At 33.9% G+C, this 21,925-nt stretch overlaps 1 protein-coding gene across 19 annotated transcripts in view; it reads right to left on the bottom strand.

Annotated features, from left to right (window-relative positions):
* The window catches only part of LOC127851091 (uncharacterized), a 194,396-nt gene that overhangs the window by 89,432 nt on the left and 83,039 nt on the right, over positions 1 to 21,925 (bottom strand). The gene's annotated exons all lie outside the window — the stretch shown is intronic.

Below are 21,925 nucleotides of genomic sequence, written 5' to 3'. Positions count from 1 at the left end.
AAATGGCCGACTTCGACAGAAAGAACGCTTAAAAGTATTTACAAAATAACATCATCACAAACGATGTAAAGTGAACGCTACTTATCCGTTTTGTATACAAGTATACGATCCATTGGAAAACACTAACATTTGACATACAAAAACGCCAGTGGATATGGAAATCTTCATCGTTGGAAATAGCAGACGGCGTCGACCAATGGCGAAAACAACGCGAGAAAGTATTAACAAAATAACATAATTAAAAATGATGTTAAGTGAACGCTAATTCGCTGTTTTGTAGATAAGTATACGATCTATTGAAAACCATAACATTTGACATAAAACACCCGTGGATATGCAAATCTTCTGCGTACCAAATAGCAGACATCATGCGGCGTCTAATCTGAGTCTACGCTGTTTGCCAAGGCCGATAGTATAATGAATGGAAATGCACAAACTCAGCAACTGGCAAGCATATATGCATTAGTAGATTGTTTCGTGATTATTTAGAAACGACTACATAATTCTTTTGGTTCAGCCAGTGCAACTTAACAGAAAAAAGTATAATAGTTTCTACACCTGACAACAATGTGCCAACTTTATACAAGGTAAGTTGTTTACATTATTTAAAATATTTCAAGCTTACAGTATACAACAATAAACAGCTGGTACAATGTAATGTCATCGTTTTAATTTTAATAAGCCCGTGGTTAATTACCCTTTTTAATCTTATGGTTCAATGCATCTCTAACACCTTCAATTGACATTCTCGGCTCGGGTACTACTTACCGGTACATGTACCCCGGGTACTCTTAACTTTACTTACATGTAGCCCGGGTACGGTAAAGAAACTTAAACATACCTGCAAATATTAGATTGTATCCGAGTTGTATATCTGCCAAAAATCCGATGTCGTTAAACATGCTAGCGATTAAAGTAAAACAATATTGTTTACCTTAAAGAAACTTCTCTTTAAAAAAAATCTGCATCAACATGCTTTTTAGTATGAGTGTTGAGAGGACGCCGTAGGAATAATCAAGTAATCAAGAATACGTCTCTGTTTCTGCTTTTATTTCCTTTATGTATAATGACGATAAGGATTGACGACTAACATTGACGGCAATGATAACAAGCATTGAAAACTAACACTAACGACAAGGATTGGCGTCTAGATGTAACATTGACGATTCTCTACAATAAATGAAATTAACAATAAAGAATGAATAATACGATTATAGTACAACAGATCTGCTATTCGAAGTATAATATGATAGCATACACTCATTAGAATAAAAGGTTTCATAAATAACAATTTGAAACATTTTCAATAAATATCGAAATATCTTATACAATATTTATTACACAGCATGAATTATTTGTTAAAACATAATATAAATACCAAATATGGTGTTCCCCATTTAACGGACCTCGCAAACCAAAAAATGTTTCTTTAAAAAAATCTATGACGGTAAAAAGTGAACGTGCGACATCGCGGAAAATATACTTGACAACGTCATACAATGACGCGACTTTAAACAATTTAAGATTTTAAATTGAATCACATTAATGATTGTAAAAATGAGTTTTGATAATACATTGTATAAATGCCATTTAACAGAAAATTGACATAAATGTAAACATAATTAATTTTTACAAAATAGCCGACAACAACCGATTTAGTGTTAAAATTCCCGGGTATGTTTTAGTATATTTACCGTACCCAGGGTACGAGCCTTACTAACTGTATTATTATTATATCTCACCGACTACCTTTACCTTGTTGTGTTTCAACCTGAAATTTATGTAAAATCCGGCTTTCTTTACTTTTATTTTTCATTCATTTGATTACGCAATTGTTGACGTATCTCGTGGAAAATTATTTGAATCTTTGGATTTTAGTGACGACAAGCTGGAAGTGTCAATTTATTTTTTACAATGAATCTAAGATGTATTTAATTTTTGTGTGTTTGTCATGCATAGTTCAGTGTTTTCCAGAAAAATTTGAGTAGCCAGTTATATGGCCGGCAACTATGCAGTAAAACCAAAGCATTTGTGACATTTACTTGATATATTTGGGAAAAGTAGCCGGCATCAAGAGTTAATGTAACCGGCAAGATCGCTAGCAGCCGGTATTTAAAGAGAACACTGATAATAGTAAACTAAATCTCTACGACGGGATTACAGCTTTGTAAAATTGTTTTTTGGGTGATAATGGTTAGTAATTCATACTAATGTTATTAAAAAATATCGGCTTTAAATTTAATTTGGAGAATGGGATGGAAGAACAGAAAATGAAGAGCATACAGGGATGGAAATAAGTGGTTTACCGTGAACCCGGGGCAAGTAGATTTTTGCCTGGGCAACTCAATTTCAAAAGTTGGTAAACTTCTTTTTTTTAAAGCTTAAAACAATTCACTGCAATAAAAATTGAAAAACAATTGATCACCATGGATCAATACTAGTTAAATAACATTCATTATTTAGGAATAGGACATGATTCAATTCAGGCTCATAATAAAACATCATGCATTGAACATGTGTTGTCCGCAAATGTATTTAATTATCTATTATTTTATTAAATAAATGTATAATATTCACATGTTCATATTTCTGGGCTCGTTATTCTTTATCTGGGCAACCAAAATACTAAAGATGGTTGCCCACAATAGTAAACAGTTAGTTTCAATCCCTGGCATATCATTGTATCTCTATTGTTATAAGCATTGCATTAAAGTTGTGATTGAGGTTAGCCTGTTGTTTATGGTATATTTACATTTTAGCTTGACTGTTATATATGAAATATATATAGTCGAGCTATCCTACTCAACCCGGCGTCGGCGTGCGCATTGGAATGTTTGCGTACCACCTCAAATATATTTCCTATGTCCATTGACATATTGCTTTTATATTTTGCATACTTCATTACCGACATAACCCCAATCTATAAACAAGAGCAGACAACTCATTTACTGTATCAAGCATTTTAACAGAATTAGGCCCTTTTTCACTAAGAATAATATGCATATTATTGATAAATCTATGTTAAAGTTTGCATATGACCTCAAATATTTTTTATGTCACTTGACATATTGCGTTCATACACCATGTATTTTGCTTATTAACCAACATGACCCCAATGTATAAACAAGAGCAGATAACTGTATCAAGCATTTTGTAACAATTATGGCCTTTTTTTCACTTAGAATAAGCATATAATTGATAAATGTATTTTTAAGTTTGCGTACCACCTTTAAATTGCCATAACTTGTTTATTATGCTCCCCCCCCAAATTTTTTAGGGGGAGCATATAGTCGCCGCTTCGTCTGTCCGTCGATGCAAAAATTTGTTTCGTACCCAATTTTTTTTGTACCCAAATTTATATATGTACCCTTTTTTTTTCGTACCCAAATAGTTTTTTGTACCCTAATTTTTTCGTTCCCTATAGGTTTTCATAACCAAATTTTTTTTTGTACCCAATTTTTTTTTACACAAATTTGTTAGAACCCAAATTTCTTTGAACCCATTTGTTCGTACTCAAATTTTTTTCGTACCCAAATTCGTTTTGTTCCCAATTTTTTTTGTACCCAAATTTTTATTTGAACCTTTTTTTTCGTACCCAAATAGTTTTTCGTACCCTAATTTTTTTTATAACCAATTTTTTTTCGTACCCACATTTTTTTGTACCCAATTTTTTCGTAAACAAATTTGTTCGTACCCAAATTTCTTCGTACCCATTTGTTCGTACTCATTTTTTTTTCGTACACACATTTTTTCGTACCTTATTTTTTATTTGTACCCATTTTTTTCGTACCAAAATAGTTTTTTCGTTCCCTTATTTTGTTTGTACCCTTTTTATCGTACTCAAATTTGTTTTCGTACCCAAATTTGTTTTTTTTTCCTACCCACATATTTTTTCGTACCATTTTTTTATAGAAATAATCGATTTTCAATTTGATTTCATCTCTCCACTCATTCCATCACGCGAAACCCTTAAGGTGTCGCAACTCTAGTATTCAAAACATTTCAATCGAAAGAAAATATATCGTGACATATTTGGGTAGTAAAATGAGAAAGGAAATTTACATTTGCCCTCGCATAAGCTCTCGTGAATATTTGTATGGAATGAGTGATGTATTGAACGTCATCATTGATGACGTTCATTCGAACGAATGATAAAGGGGGCTAAGTTTCGTTAAGCTGAGGCAAATCACTGCGATTTGAGCGCCTTGAAAACTGGTCAGTTACTTTTGCTGAAATTTTGCATGTATATGGAGAAGAATGCGATCTACCTGTTGGCGTAGGCGTTATACCTGGGAAAAATCTAGTTTTTTGATTAAATCACGAAAAAGTTTCGCAAGTTTGACAAAACCGGATTTACAAAATGCGGTATGTGGATATACCGAAGTCCTACCGAAATCCCCGAAATCAAACTTTGATAAAACAATGTTTCATTAGTGATTTCAGTGTATTTCGCAACGATCTATATTAAAATACGCAGTTTTTCAATACACAATCAATATTAATGGGGATTTCGTCGGATCTCGTGGTTTTCTGCGGATTTTGGTAATTACGGGAAATTCGGTATTTCTTCACACCCGTCAAAATGGTCGACTTCGTCAGAATGAACGCTTAGAAAGTATTTACAAAAAAAATCATCTCAAACGATGTAAAGTGAACGCTACTTATCTGTTTTGTAGATAAGTATACGATCCATTGGAAAACACTAACATTTGACATAAAAAAACGCCAGTGGATATGGAAATCTTCATCGTTTGAAATAGCAGACGGCGTCGACCAAAGGCGAAAAGATCGCGAGAAAGTATTCACAAAATAACATAATTAAAAATGATGTCAAGTGCACGCTAATTCGCTGTTTTGTAGATAAGTATACGATCTATTGAAAAACCATAACATTTGACATAAAACACCCGTGGATATGCAAATCTTCTGCGTACCAAATAGCAGACATCATGCGGCGTCTAATCTGAGTCTACGCTGTTTGCCAAGGCCGATAGTATAATGAATGGAAATGCACAAACTCAGCAACTAGCAAGCATATATGCATTAGTAGATTGTTTCGTGATTATTTAGAAACGACTACATAATTCTTTTGGTTCAGCCAGTGCAACTTAACAGAAATAAGTATAATAGTTTCTACACCTGACAACAATGTGCCAACTTTATACAAGGTAAGTTGTTTACATTATTTAAAATATTTCAAGCTTACAGTATACAACAATAAACAGCTGGTACAATGTAATGTCATCGTTTTAATTTTAATAAGCCCGTGGTTAATTACCCTTTTTAATCTTATGGTTCAATGCATCTCTAACACCTTCAATTGACATTCTCGGCTCGGGTACTACTTACCGGTACATGTACCCCGGGTACTCTTAACTTTACTTACATGTAGCCCGGGTACGGTAAAGAAACTTAAACATACCCGCAAATATAAGATTGTATCCGAGTTGTATATCTGCCAAAAATCCGATGTCGTTAAACATGCTAGCGATTAAAGTAAAACAATATTGTTTACCTTAAAGAAACTTCTCTTTAAAAAAAATCTGCATCAACATGCTTTTTAGTATGAGTGTTGAGAGGACGCCGTAGGAATAATCAAGTAATCAAGAATACGTCTCTGTTTCTGCTTTGATTTCCTTCATGTATAATGACGATAAGGATTGACGACTAACATTGACGGCAATGATAACAAGCATTGAAAACTAACACTAACGACAAGGATTGGCGACTAGATGTAACATTGACGATTCTCTACAATAAATGAAATTAACAATAAAGAATGAATAATACGATTATAGTACAACAGATCTGCTATTCGAAGTATAATATGATAGCATACACTCATTAGAATAAAAGGTTTCATAAATAACAATTTGAAACATTTGCAATAAATATCGAAATATCTTATACAATATTTATTACACAGCATGAATTATTTGTTAAAACATAATATAAATACCAAATATGGTGTTCCCCATTTAACGGACCTCGCAAACCAAAAAATGTTTCTTTAAAAAAATCTATGATGGTAAAAAGTGAACGTGCGACATCGCGGAAAATATACTTGACAACGTCATACAATGACGCGACTTTAAACAATTTAAGATTTTAAATTGAATCACATTAATGATTGTAAAAATGAGTTTTGATAATACATTGTATAAATGCCATTTAACAGAAAATTGACATAAATGTAAACATAATTAATTTTTACAAAATAGCCGACAACAACCGATTTAGTGTTAAAATTCCCGGGTATGTTTTAGTATATTTACCGTACCCAGGGTACGAGCCTTACTAACTGTATTATTATTATATCTCACCGACTACCTTTACCTTGTTGTGTTTCAACCTGAAATTTATGTAAAATCCGGCTTTCTTTACTTTTATTTTTCATTCATTTGATTACGCAATTGTTGACGTATCTCGTGGAAAATTATTTGAATCTTTGGATTTTAGTGACGACAAGCTGGAAGTGTCAATTTATTTTTTACAATGAATCTAAGATGTATTTAATTTTTGTGTGTTTGTCATGCATAGTTCAGTGTTTTCCAGAAAAATTTGAGTAGCCAGTTATATGGCCGGCAACTATGCAGTAAAACCAAAGCATTTGTGACATTTACTTGATATATTTGGGAAAAGTAGCCGGCATCAAGAGTTAATGTAACCGGCAAGATCGCTAGCAGCCGGTATTTAAAGAGAACACTGATAATAGTAAACTAAATCTCTACGACGGGATTACAGCTTTGTAAAATTGTTTTTTGGGTGATAATGGTTAGTAATTCATACTAATGTTATTAAAAAATATCGGCTTTAAATTTAATTTTGAGAATGCGATGGAAGAACAGAAAATGAAGAGCATACAGGGATGGAAATAAGTGGTTTACCGTGAACCCGGGGCAAGTAGATTTTGGTCTGGGCAACTCAATTTCAAAAGTCGGTAAACTTCTTTTTTTTAAAGCTTAAAACAATTCACTGCAATAAAAATTGAAAAACAATTGATCACCATGGATCAATACTAGTTAAATAACATTCATTATTTAGGAATAGGACATGATTCAATTCAGGCTCATAATAAAACATCATGCATTGAACATGTGTTGTCAGCAAATGTATTTAATTATCTATTATTTTATTAAAAGAATGTATAATATTCACATGTTCATATTTCTGGGCTCGTTATTCTTTATCTGGGCAACCAAAATACTAAAGATGGTTGCCCACAATAGTAAACAGTTAGTTTCAATCCCTGGCATATCATTGTATCTCTATTGTTACAAGCATTGCATTAAAGTTGTGATTGAGGTTAGCCTGTTGTTTATGGTATATTTACATTTTAGCTTGACTGTTATATATGAAATATATATAGTCGAGCTATCCTACTCAACCCGGCGTCGGCTTGCGCATTGGAATGTTTGCGTACCACCTCAAATATATTTCCTATGTCCATTGACATATTGCTTTTATATTTTGCATACTTCATTACCGACATAAACCCAATCTATAAACAAGAGCAGACAACTCATTTACTGTATCAAGCATTTTAACAGAATTAGGCCCTTTTTCACTTAGAATAATATGCATATTATTGATAAATCTATGTTAAAGTTTGCATATGACCTCAAATATTTTTTATGTCCCTTGACATATTGCGTTCATACACCATGTATTTTGCTTATTAACCAACATGACCCCAATGTATAAACAAGAGCAGATAACTGTATCAAGCATTTTGTAACAATTATGGCCTTTTTAACCAGGTTTTCCGAAGGAAAAAACTGGTTATTAGATTGGCGAATGCGGGCGGGCTGGCTGGCGGGCTGGCGGAATAAGCTTGTCCGGGCCATAACTATGTCGTTCATTGTCAGATTTTAAAATCATTTGGCACATTTGTTCACCATCATTGGACAGTGTGTCGCGCGAAATAATTACGTCGATATCTCCAAGGTCAAGGTCACACTTTGAGTTCAAAGGTCAAAAATGGCCATAAATGAGCTTGTCCGAGCCATAACTATGTCGTTCATCGTCAGATTTTAAAATCATTTGGCACATTTGTTCACCATCATTGGAGGGTGTGTCGCGCGAAATAATTACGTCGATATCTCCAAGGTCAAGGTCACACTTTGAGTTCAAAGTTCAAAAATGGCCATAAATGAGCTTGTCCTGGCCATAACTATGTCATTCATTGTGAGATTTTAAAATCATTTGGCACATTTGTTCACCATCATGGGACGGTGTGTCCCACGAAAGAATCACGTCAATATCTCCAATGTCAAGGCCGCCACGACTAAAAATAGATTTAAAAAAAAAAAAACTTTCAAAGGGGGTTAATTTTTTTTGGTCATTTCAAAAGTTCAGTTTGAGTTTTCTCCCTTTATCAGATTTTTTTTTCACAATGAAAACCTGGTTTTGTGACAATTTTGTCCCTTGTTTTCACTTAGAATAAGCATATAATTGATAAATCTATTATTAAGTTTGCGTACCACCTTTAAATTGCCATAACTTGTTTATTATGCTCCCCCCCAAATTTTTTAGGGGGAGCATATAGTCGCCGCTTCGTCTGTCCGTCGGTGCACAAATTTGTTTCGTACCCAATTTTTTTTGTACCCAAATTTATATATGTACCCTTTTTTTTCGTACCCAAATAGTTTTTTGTATCCTAATTTTTTCGTTCCCTATAGGTTTTCATAACCAAATTTTTTTTCGTACCCAATTTTTTTTTTACACAAATTTGTTCGAACCCAAATTTCTTTGAACCCAAATTTCTTTGAACCCATTTGTTCGTACTCAAATTTTTTTCGTACCCAAATTCGTTTTGTTCCCAATTTTTTTTGTACCCAAATTTTTATTTGAACCTTTTTTTTCGTACCCAAATAGTTTTTCGTACCCTAATTTTTTTTCATAACCAATTTTTTTTTCGTACCCACATTTTTTTGTACCCAATTTTTTCGTACACAAATTTGTTCGTACCCAAATTTCTTCGTACCCATTTGTTCGTACTCATTTTTTTTTCGTACACAAATTTTTTCGTACCTTATTTTTTATTTGTACCCATTTTTTTTCGTACCAAAATAGTTTTTTCGTTCCCTTATTTTGTTTGTACCCTTTTTATCGTACTCAAATTTGTTTTCGTACCCAAATTTGTTATTTTTTCCTACCCGCATTTTTTTTCGTACCATTTTTTTTTAGAAATAATCGATTTTCAATTTGATTTCATCTCTCCACTCATTCCATCCCGCGAAACCCTTAAGGTGTCGCAAGTCTAGTATGTTCTCCCTTAACTGAGAATAAATTTACGGTATAAGTTCGGAAGTACACATATATCATCTATTGCTTTGATTCTTAGTTATAAAATATTCATTCTTTTGGGGGGAAATAGTTCCTTTTTAAATTTAAAATAAGGTGTATACATATTTTTATGTATATTGTGTCACTGTTCATTAAATTAAATTATCAAAAAGAAATAAAGATAAATAATATGAAATGTTTAAAATAAAGTTAAAAGTAAAAAATACGTATCAACAATCAAGATTAAAATATATTTGGACCGTGCTCTGTGAATAGGGGGTTTACTGAATGTGCGTAAAGTGACGTTAAATCATTTTTTTTTATATTTTACGCTGTGGGTTAGGTTCAGGTTTTTGTGCTTTCTAGCATTAAATAGAGTTTTAAAATATTTGTATAATGAGTTTCGTGTGGCCAAGAGCACGTGATAAAAAAGATAACAAAAATATATATAGATTAAATATTCGATGTCTGTCATATTTAAAACGCACACCATAAAGGTTAATTGAACAAAGTTTCTACCAAAGGGAGAACACTGCGTATGGTAGCACGATTCAAGCAAAGGGAGATCAACGTAGAAACGTAACGGAGAAATACGCGCTTATCGGCCTTGTGACAAAATATTTATCCATTTTAACCCACATATAAATATGAAATTAATATAAACAAGTGCACCTGTCAATATTATATATTTATTTGCTAGAGACGTACGAATACACAACGGCTATATATACATGTAAATGAAATAAACGATCAACGAAAGGCACGTTTTATGAATATAATACAAACAGAACAAATTAAGAAGACTTAATTGACCATGTATATACTTATAACGAAATAAATAAAATAAAATAGTATTTATGATTCAAACCAAATTTGTACTTATAATCTTTGTTCATTGAAGATTTACCTATTTGACAATGATAACAAGCAGACAAGTAACAGTTTGCTTTCTGCGAATGCATTCTACTATAATTACTTAATATCAATATCCTTAAATCTTAAAGTATTATTATATATACGAACTAAATATTTGAAATGCAACTATGCGTAATAAAAATCTGAAATCATTTCAGATTTAGATCTAGTTTGAAAAACATTTACATGTTTACATGGTTACCATAGGAACGCGACGTCTGTTTTGTTACCACTGAACATTGAGGTTAATGAGTAAAAGTGTATTATAATATGGGATGCAAAAATACCAGGTGTTACTGATTTTTCTTGTTTTTTGTTTGTTATGAAAGCCTAATTTAGCAGGTAGTGTCCTACAATGAAGAAGTGTTCTTTTAAATCGTAATAGTAACAGTTGAGCAAAATATGTTTAAAGTTAATAAATGTATTGCAACATAAACAATACCCTTGCAAAAATATATATGATAAACTTCATGTATATGTATAAGACAACAAATAATCAGTCAATATATACACATGGCGAATTAAATAAAATAAAATGTATCTTGCAACTCAAACATGAATAAAGCTTCAACATGACTGGTATCTAGCGACTTTTTTGTATATGTAACACTGACATCTTTATATATTCATACTAAATATAGAAAAAATATAAGCCTAGAACAATTAACAGGAAAAAAATGTTTCATCTATTTGCCTTTTAATTTGAATTTCGGAAAACACACTGCATAAACAATGAAAAGCGATAAATTCTTGGCTTAAAGGGACTGGTTTAAAGTTTGGAAACATTTACGAATGTCAAAATCGTGGATTTCAAAATAGAACGTATACGTTATAACAATAAGCGAAATAATACTCCTGACTTAAACAATGTTAAAAATATTCGTTCATTGATGTTTTCTCGTTATGCAAAATTGATGAAATAATAAAGCATTTGAAATCCTTTTTTGCGATAACTTTGAATTTTCAGAAATAAGGTAGCGTTTGTAATTTGCTTAGATATATTAATGCCAGTGGAAGCGCTCTAGCGTTAGTTTTCAGAAGGCCTGGGTTCGAATCCCTGATTATTGAAAGTTTCTTCTCAATTTTTTTCTTGTTGCTGTTATTAGTTAAGATTATTCGAAATGGTATAGATTAGTATTAATAGTAAGCAAACATATTTTATGATTTTGTTCTAGAAATACGACAATCTGTAAACACGTCCCTTTATGGCAAGTGACAATTGTTACACGTTTGGATACCTAGCAGAATGCGTTTCTTGTATGGTTGGAGATTTTTAATGATTTCTAGTGATGTTCTGCATAGCATTTATCTTAGAGTAAGAGAAGCTGAAGATATGGAGACATATTTATAGTCATTGCAAGATTGCAATTAAACTAAAAGCAGCGGTAAATCAAGTGATCACGCTGTTTCCTTGGTTATGTGGTTAATTTGTTACAAACACAATGTATTCATCTTCTTTTGTTTGTGAGTTTATATTACAATCAAATGTCACATTTCCTTGTTTAAATGGGCTAATGCATTAAATAAAATACGGACCATTTTACATATTTTACAATTTGATATAATTATAACTAAAAACAATGTTATTTCTGTGAATCTTTGATACCATAATATTGAAAATTAAAGAACACGATGTTTTTGTTGATGTTGTGGTTTTTATACAGGAATATACAGACATGTACCTTTTCTTAAATGTGACCCATCATACAAAATGCCCTAGTGTACGACATGAAAGTCGTGGAGTAAACAATTGACGTCGAAGTGCAAACAGTACAGAAGATAATGTTAGCACGCTCGTACGACATGAAAGTCGTGGAGTAAACAATTGACGTCGAAGTGCAAACAGTACAGAAGTTAATGTAAGCACGCTTTTATTATTTGACTAGAATTACCTGTAAACGAAAATGAGTAATATACAGTACAGCTCACGCAAAACAAGCAAATTCCGCGATCCGCGGAGTTTGGCGACATCGAGTGTACGCGGAGTCGACTCGGCATCGGCCATCTGGCCGCCGAGTGGCCGCGTTTATTCGCGGAGTCACTCCGCATCTCGACTCCGCGAAACGCCTCGGCATGATGCCGAGGAAATTGGTGATATGACGCCGAGTCCCTCGGCGAACAATGTTATGAACTATAATTTATCTTTGATAGAAAATGGTCCAAAGTTTTACATCATAATGTTTATTAAATGTAGAGTAACTACGTTCCGAAAAACATACACTACATAATACATTGAAAATGTTCGTTATTAGAATTTTCATCATCTTTCAAAATTATCCGTATTCTTTACCGCATACATGCGACTTCTCCCGTTTCTATCCATTACCCGATAATCCCGTGTATGCGTCTTCCATTTGTAAAAGCAAATTCTGGTAAATTTTGACGAAACTAATGCTTAACAATTTCATTTACACAAATGTTCAACATTTGTCTAAAGTATCAAATGGATTTCGGCATATGATTCTATTTAAAGATTAAATGAAATAAGTGCCCTATCAGGACACGGGTATTCCAACATGCGTAAGTCACCTGACGCGGTGTGCGCGCGTCGTGTACAGTTCATGTTCTGTTACAAATTCTAGTCTTAAATAAATATTGCACATGATTTCATTAATTATTTTGTCCGGATTAAAAAGCGGGATAATTGGCGTTGGTGTATTTATTGCTAAATAAAAACTTCAGAACGCAGACAGCAGTGGGATCTTTTAATTTCGATTCAGAGTTTCGTAGTGAATTTCAAATGAAGTACCAAAACATCTCGCGAATTAATTGGCAATGACATTTACTCTAAATAAAATAAAATTCAAACACGCTGTATCGTTAGCGGTACGCTCTTTTAGTTCCTTAATCATTGAAACAATTGTTGAAATGTATTCTGATTGCACACAAAAAAGCGTCGTGTGTCGGTCAAATTCCTTTGAAACGACCAATAAACAACTTAATTTATCTTTAGATTTTATGCAACATCTACAAGTCATTTATTGGAAATCGGGAAAAAAATTGAAGTAAATGTTTGAATTTAAATTGTCAAACTTATTTATATTTTGTGTCGTCTATTTATATGGGTTTTGTTCTCATTTGTGTTTAGCAATTCTTATGAAAATGATTTTCAATGTTTAAAGCAAGTTAATATTATGTGTAACAATAAAAAAAATGATTTGTTATTCACGTGTTTGTTTGTATAACAATTCGGGATTGCCAATATAAAATGAATGTCTCCTTTTTCAAATGTCAACATGTATTTTACACCCATGCACATGACAGGTTTTACTCTGTCTTTTAAGACGCCGACGGTAAAAGAAACCATGTTCGCACCTAGCTGAAGGCTCCCGCACCTCGAGGAGTGATAATTGTGTGTTATTTATGCAATTATCAGTTTGAAGCCACGACGAACTAAAATTTGAATGTTATAATAACTTTGGGTGACATTTTGAGTTATTTTTTTCTTAATTTGCATCAGATATACCTATATATGCTCGTTTTTCCTGTCTTAGTTATAAACGTATTGCTGAGTTCCCTTTGATATCAAATGTTGGAGTAACTTGCGACTTATATATTTAATATACATTGCCAGTGTTTGTTGTTAAGTGTTGTGGATTGTTGTGTGTTGTGAATTGGATTAGTTGTGTACGCTGTGAAAAATGACCCGGCGACATCTGCTGGCAGCGGAGACGTTGTTCTTTCTCGTTCAGTTCTTGGAGGACTCGAAGTTTCAGGTTCGAGCCAGGAATTACATCAAGCACGATGACGACGTAAGACTCTATTATTTTTATTTACATGGACATATATGTTTAGCTGGTCGTAAATATTTATGTGAATACGATATAATTAAATATATTCTTCAAATATTGAATTTGTAAATCAAATTTTATGACAATAGAAACCTCCGCCCAAAAATGCGTGTTAAACATTTCATATTATTTACAATGTATGCGACACTTAATTGAATTTTAATACAGTACCGGTTTTTTATTATTATATTAATTTTCTATAGAGGCTTTCTGTTTCTTTTCCGTATATTTGTAATTACATATTGGACTTTAATGTACACTCGTAATAATTTGAAGGTGCATATTTTTCGTACATATTGATATTCAATTACTTTTTGCTGAAATTATTATGTTATAATAAAAATGTTCCTAACTTCGCCGTTACACTTACGCGCAAAAAATAATTTTCCAGTATTATGCAATTTACGAAGACACAGCGTTCTGTATTTCCACTCAACTTTGATTCAAGCGACAGTTCTATCCACTCGAATACATTATTTTGACATGTTTTAAACAATGTCAATAAATGCCATATTGCGATTCATTCAAGTACTTTTCGGAGCTTGTCATTTAATGTAATGAGCTTTTAAATTGGTACACAAATAAATCATCATACTTGTAACAAACTAGTGTACTTATAAAAATGGGAAAATGCGTAAAATTATGACGGGTTAACTGGTGTGTAACCTATCCCGCTATTGGTAGTTATTATAATGAAATATTATCTAATAAAATATACCCGTTAAGACGATTCTGACTCTCGTAGTGAAAAGTGACTGACCGTCTGACTTATTTTCTTGTCAATACCAGAAGAAAGAAAGAAAACGAAACTATACTTTATAAATGTTTAATTATATATTATAATTGTTTATAAAAAAGTTAAAACAAATCATAATATATACATAACAGATATACAGTCATTCACTGTAGATTATATAGTGAGGCTTTGCCACGTGTCTCTTCATCAGTGTCCAGAAGGTTTTCAAAGAACTGAATAGATTTTCCCCTTGAGTCATGTCTGCTGAAAACGCGATTGGGTGTGTCGCCTGTCGCACATCCGTTCATTCTTATACAAATCGGTACCACTTTGAACAAGTGGTCAATGTACATGTTGCACTGTTCTACCGTCATCTGGCTATTCCAGAAAGTCTTGATTGCCCGAACTAGTTCTTCCTTTGTTTTTGGCTCACTCTTAGACACATGACGCTTAAGTTGGTTCCAAACCATTTCAATCGGATTCAGGTCTGGGCTCTGTGCTGGCCATTTTGGGTTATTGATTCCATTACTATCCATGAAATTCATTGCCAGTCGCGAACGATGTTTAGGATCGTTGTCTTGTTGAAATCTGTGGGTCCCGGGGAACTTGGTGCGAATAAATGGCACTAAATTGTCACGTAAAATCGCACTTGTGTAAAATTCCGAATCCATAATGCCGTCGAAAATTGAGATACTCGTTGGTCCTTTACGACTTATTCCGGCCCAGACGTGTACCTTTAGGGGATGTTTGGGTTTTGGCATACAAACGTTCACTGACTGTCTAGGTCTGTATGACGTCAGTTTGTTAGAATGTAACTGAATTGAAGACTCGTCAGTAAATATGACGTCTTCAAACAAGTCATTCACTTTTAGGAGGTTTTCACAGAAATCTTTTCTGACTACCTTGTTTGCATCACTTACTAGCTGGGCATACCTTGGGGTTGCACTAGTAAACCCAGCAAGTTTAATAGCTCGTTTTGTGGTTGACAAACTAAACGTCGCCCCTTCTTGAATCAATTTCTTATGCACATCTGTACTGCTGATATTTGGTTCATAACTTATTGTTTGTCTTATTAAATCGATGTCACATGGAAACAACTTCTTAGTAACTCCTGAATCATCGCGTTCATTAATTTCCCCGTATGAAAACCGTCCACTTTCGTAAGATTGGACCCAATAATTCACCTGATTCCGCGTTATTACAACACCGTTACATCCCAGTGTTGAAATAATTCGCTTAGTTGAATGTCCACTTTTGTACAAAGATATTATATCAAGCTTTGTTTTCTCATCAAGTTTTCCCATTCTACAATATAATGCGCAAACATGTGGAAACACACACGACAACCTTTTATAGGCAATTGGATGTACGTGATTGTGTAAAATGTTTAATGTCAGGTTGATGGCACGATGGTCTGTGGTCTGTGTAAGAGCTTGTTATTAATATAACGACACATGACACGAAATATCTAAATATCCATTTGGGTGCCAGTCAACTCGCACGGCTGTCAACTTGCATGGCATTTCAGGTCAACTCGCACTTTTTTTAGTCAACTATCTGCCCCCCCCCCCCCTCCTCCCGCAAAAAATAAAATAAAAAAATATACGAAATAGATGTAGGATATAATATGATCGGTGTTTTTCACGGGTTGTTAGGTGTGAAAGGTCCTATATACAACAAACAAGAATTAAAATGGCAAAATATTAATCAATTAAACTTAATTGGTATGATAATTAATCAGTGATACTTTAATGTTTGTCGCAACACATTTTATATTTTCGCATAAAATGTTATTATAACAACCTTTATATTTATAATTTATGTGACGATACTCGAAATCGTGTACATGTAATGGATGTTTTGTATTTCTTATTTCTAATTTGTTATAAAGTCAAGAAGTTATCTCAATATACCAGCTTTGCTTGAATTTACTTAATACACGTTGTCAGTGACGTAGATAAACCGTATATGTATAGTACACGCCATTTAATCGATTTAAAAATCCCTATTAGACCAGACTCCTTTTCCAAAAATGGCTGAAAAAGCCCCATATTGTTCGTTATTAGATTTTTCATCATCTATTTAAATAATTGTATTCTCTCTTTGTTAATAAATGCAAGTGAAAGAAATCGTATTATTGTAATACATAATTTAACTTATAACAATAATTCAGTTGCAGCCATCGATGTAATTACATCGATGTTCTAAACTGTTCATCGCGCATGTTTGGTCTAGTTCGTAATCTTTTCCACTTATGCATTGTTAGTGCAAATGTAAAGTTCAATAAAATTTCAGAAGACAGAAAACACACTACCGTTTTTTTCGGGGTTAAAAGAAGCGACTTTTTCCTTGATTTGTCGGAATTTTGTTTCATTTCAGACTCCATGCAGTTCTCAGATCATAATCTCTGTGATTTATTACTCTAACTTGTTAGTTTCTGACCACGCATGCTACTGAAAAATAGCCGCCGGGACAGTGTTTTATTGCCCTAACAAGCACACAGTGGCTTCGACCCGTGGTTTAATCCCTTAATGTAAGATAAGTACGTGAACTATAAATATTATGTTGGTCAGTACAAACGATGTACCGAAAACCGCAGACCGCGTCTTTGTTTTATTGCCCAATCAAGCCTTGATCATCCAACATCCTGTATATTACGACACACAAACTTTAGATAAGCACGTGCCGTCTGTCAAAAGCACAGTGAATTCCCGTATATGATCTCGGAAACGAGACTTGCTTAAAACATTTAAAATAACGATATTTATTGTCAAAATAATTTCTAAAAACAAATGAGAACTATCCGACATACACCATACACAGACCACACAAATTATAAATAATTTTGACAATTTAAATACAAACACATGTTTAAATACAGAAACAACTTGTACATGTTATTATATCTAATATAAATTAATTTGTTTATTGGTCGTTGCAAAATAATATGATTTGTACACGATGATTTTTTTTGTTCAGTGTACTGTACGTTTAATTTTTCGCGTGTTGAGAATTTGATTTATAACAGTGAAAAGTCTACATAGAGCTCTACTTCCGCGTTCATATTTTTTTTAATTATTTGTATTATTATTTCTATTTAATCGTTATAAATTTTATATAAGCTTATATTCTTACTTTTTTCTTAAGCTATGAAAGATTTTGAAATTTTCATGCGTTACTATGTTGATTGTTTAATTGGAAATGTAATAATAAAACATATGTCACCTAAATATTTTGTTATCGATGTCTGAATAAGACATAATATTTAAAATGTATTTGAAACCTTTATGATGTTGTAACAAAGTGTTATGATGCGCTCGGTGTTTAACTTTTCAATAGTTCGAGAGATCTTTCTAAAATATTTGCTACTTTGTACAAGAGAAACGACTCGAAACGAACTTCGTTTAGAAATAGTGTTTAGTGCTCAAATAAGGATGAAATAAGGATTGAAATAAACAATACATATAACGATCCCATGCACTCAACATAAATGTATTAAACATAGCTTGAACTTGTAATTTTTACGTATTGTCGTAATACAACGACAACAACAACCTTTATTAGCATTTATGCATAATACAATGCTTTTTGCCACAAAACAGAAACTTTCTGAAAGTTACGCAGTGTGTATAATAATATCAATACATTGATTTAATAAGAGAAGTTCACAAAAAGATAGTAATACAACAGATAATCAATTTATCCATTTAATTATATCTTTAACTGTAACACGAGGAAATTGTAGAATGATTTAATTATACAAACATTCAATGAAAAAAATAAATAACATGGCTATAGTCCTGTGAAAGTTAACAATTATAACTGATTGTCTATATTATTACAAATTTCATTAGCATTAAACATATTTAGCAAGGTTTATAACGTCTGTTTTATTTTCCGACTGCATTATAATGTGAAATTGTTTCTTTCTAATTTCTCTATATGAAGATACAATTGTTTCAAGAATCGAGACACCATCGTTTGAACATATACATGTACATTCCGGTGTTTAATTACCCCCTTTGTTGAGCGCAAATCGATTATCTCGTTATGATCAGATGCTGTAAAGACATTTACCCGGTTAACCATGTACTAACTAACAACATGGTGTCATATACCACGTGTTGTAGACATGTTTTGTTCTGAACGTGGGAATAGGCAGACAATTTATTAAGTAATGTATTGCCAAAATACTAAATTGATTAATACATGTAAAAATAAAAAAAAATTTGACCAAAACAGATTATCATAAACTACAAGTTGCATAGATTTTAGCCAGTTCAATCACACGTGTTTAATATCTATATAAAAATGGTGTATGTAAGTGAGAATAAATGCGTACATGTACATAATTTCAAATTGCTTCAATCATTTAAATTTCAGCAAGCCATAAAACAAATATTAGAATAATTGCGATCCATCTATTTTGATAGGCATGTAATTATCAAAATGGCTATGGTAGCTTAAATGGTTTACCTTTTAACATATCATGAAATGATAATAAATTACATCAATTTATATTTTTTTCAGATCGAGATCGGAAAAGAGTATGAAGTTCGGTGGGGAAATGCCAAGCAACTATCGCGGGCCACTGTTAAAGGAAAGGGGCGAAAGCCAGAAATGGAGAAGCTTTTGGAGCAGCTGGTCGAGGCGGCCCTGACAACCCCGACAGCCGCGACGGCCCCGACAGCCCCGACAAAAAAGGGGAAGGCTAGGAATACGGAGTCACATACGAAAATAACAAAGAAAAGGGCAGCTATCATATCGGTAGGGTCACCCCCAAGGGACCAGCCAGCAATCGGATCAGACGCCCCAACAACAACACGACAACTAGAAGCCACCGCCACCATCGGACCAGACGCGACAACACCGGGACTACGAGACGCAAACGCCACCATCGGACCAGACGCGACAACACCGGGACTACGAGACGCAAACGCCACCATTGGAACAGACGCCACAACACCGGGACTACGAGACGCAAACGCCACCACCGGAACAGACGCCACAACACCGGGACTACGAGACGCAAACGCCACCACCGGAACAGACGCCACAACAACAGAACGGAATTCAGAACACAGAAGTCTTCTGATTACTCCAGTTAGGAGGGTTTCTACACCGGCGGAGACAGTTGAAAGAAACAACTTTATACAGGTCTTCACCTATCTCAACCGGATGGAGGAGCTGATGAGAAACCAAGTAAGGGCGCTAGGATCCCTTGAACGCTCAATAGTGACCGTTGGTAAGCGCCTAACTGCTGTGGAGAGTCGCTTGGAGCGCCTGGAGGTGTCCATCAGCCAGAAGAGCCAGCAGCAGCGTGAGCCGCTGGCTCCCATCATCAACGAGGATAATCCCCAAGAACCGACTGGCGGCGACCTTGTTGATAAGGTTATTGTGGCAGCCATACACAGGGAGGCCCACAACGAGGCCCACTTTGCCTGCCTCCTCATGCCCCACGTGTTCCCTGAGCTTTTTGGACCAGATAAGCTCCGCCATCTGTATAATTGGCATGGGGTGTCAGGGAAACAGCCATTAGAAGGTTCAAGGCGCCAGTACGTCGAACAAATGACAAAGTTCTTCTACAAAGAGGCTCGCTCTGCAACTGTATGGACAGCCGTTGTTGGAAGAATAAATGAACGTCTGCGACGGAAAGAAAAACGGACACGTGGTGAGGTCCAGATCACCATAAGTAATGAGAACATTGCTGATTATCATCAGTTTTAGTTTTGTAAGTGTGTGTGTATGTGTGTGACTGTGTACGTGTGTGTGTACGTGTACGGTGGGTTCGTGTGTTTGCGTGTGTGTGTGTGTGTGTGCGTGTGTGTGGTCTCATGTTTGTTTGTAAATATGATAGAAACATTGCAGCTGTTATGTAAATATATGTAAATATGTCTGGTGTATTGTTCTAAAAAAAGATTAATATTTTCGTGTAATAAATTCACTTTTTACGTAGATCTATCTACTTCTGTTGTTTTGTAATATCGATGTCCTTCAACGCAAGTACAGGGAGACGCACACTGACCTTAAATTTTGTTGCGAGCTGAAAATGAAAGAAAAACACAGATAAATTAATACCTAAGAAAATTAGGCTTGCAAGAAAACTATGGAGTCAAGCGTTACAATTGGGAATTCATGATTGAGAACTTGAAATATATATAGACACAACACATTGTTAACATTTCAACATTATAAAGTAAATAGAAAAAATAATTGTTACAAGTATTGAATATCGTCTTAACTCCACATTTTAAATAAGCGGGCACGCGAAATTCTGTTTATACATGTAGTTATAGCATGTATGTTATTTCTTAATAATAGTGCATGATGCGTATTTTTTTCCAAGTGCAACGAAATTAACAAAAAAATAACGATATCCTTTTTATCTGCGCTACAGTGTTTTTAAATTGCAATATACATGTTAATGCCCACGCTTTACATGCGGAAAACACTTTATAATTATCTTTATTTTCGCGAGATTTCTAGCAGAACCAAAAGTTTACACGACACACGAATTTTGCCACAATAATAATAATTTGTGCGTCATTTAAACAATGTTATTTTGACTACCACATCCATGCCACTTTTAACGTCTCTATCTATTACTCGATAAGTCCGTTTATCACGACATCCACGGCGGTATTCCCACTGCGTATGTGTATATCACCTGAAGACTTTTTCTGAAAATCGGCATGAAGCGATAGTAATTTATTTTAAAATAAAAGCATCATTTTCATCAAATAGTCAACATTATTTATATTTTGTGTCGTCTGTGTATGTTGGTTTGGTTCTTATATGCATTATAGCAAATCTTATGAAAATAAACGTTTTTTTCGAATCTACGGGATTTAATTGTGTAAACTTTTACTCAATGTAGATCTAGTTACCGACACACACAATAATTGTTTTGACAGATGACATTCGATTGATAATTTAATTTAATGTATGCAGATATTGAGAAATGTTAACAATCGCACAGAAGTAAACATACCAGCGTATTGTCTGTGTATGTTTCTATATTTCGATAACATGTGTTATAGATTAGTATACAATCAATATTTGTAAATAGTTATACTCGGCAACTCGCCGCATGTACGCGGCGTTACTCCGCGAATCGATGCCGAGGCAAAAACAGACGCGGCGTCACTCCGCGAAATTTCGCCGAGTGCCTCGGCATCATGCCGAGTAAATACGC

The sequence above is a fragment of the Dreissena polymorpha genome, chromosome 11 (assembly GCF_020536995.1).
Source record: "Dreissena polymorpha isolate Duluth1 chromosome 11, UMN_Dpol_1.0, whole genome shotgun sequence".
Classification (NCBI taxonomy): Eukaryota; Metazoa; Mollusca; class Bivalvia; order Myida; family Dreissenidae; genus Dreissena; species Dreissena polymorpha.
Note: the sequence above shows the minus strand (reverse complement) of the source record. Positions and strands in the feature narration are given on the sequence as shown.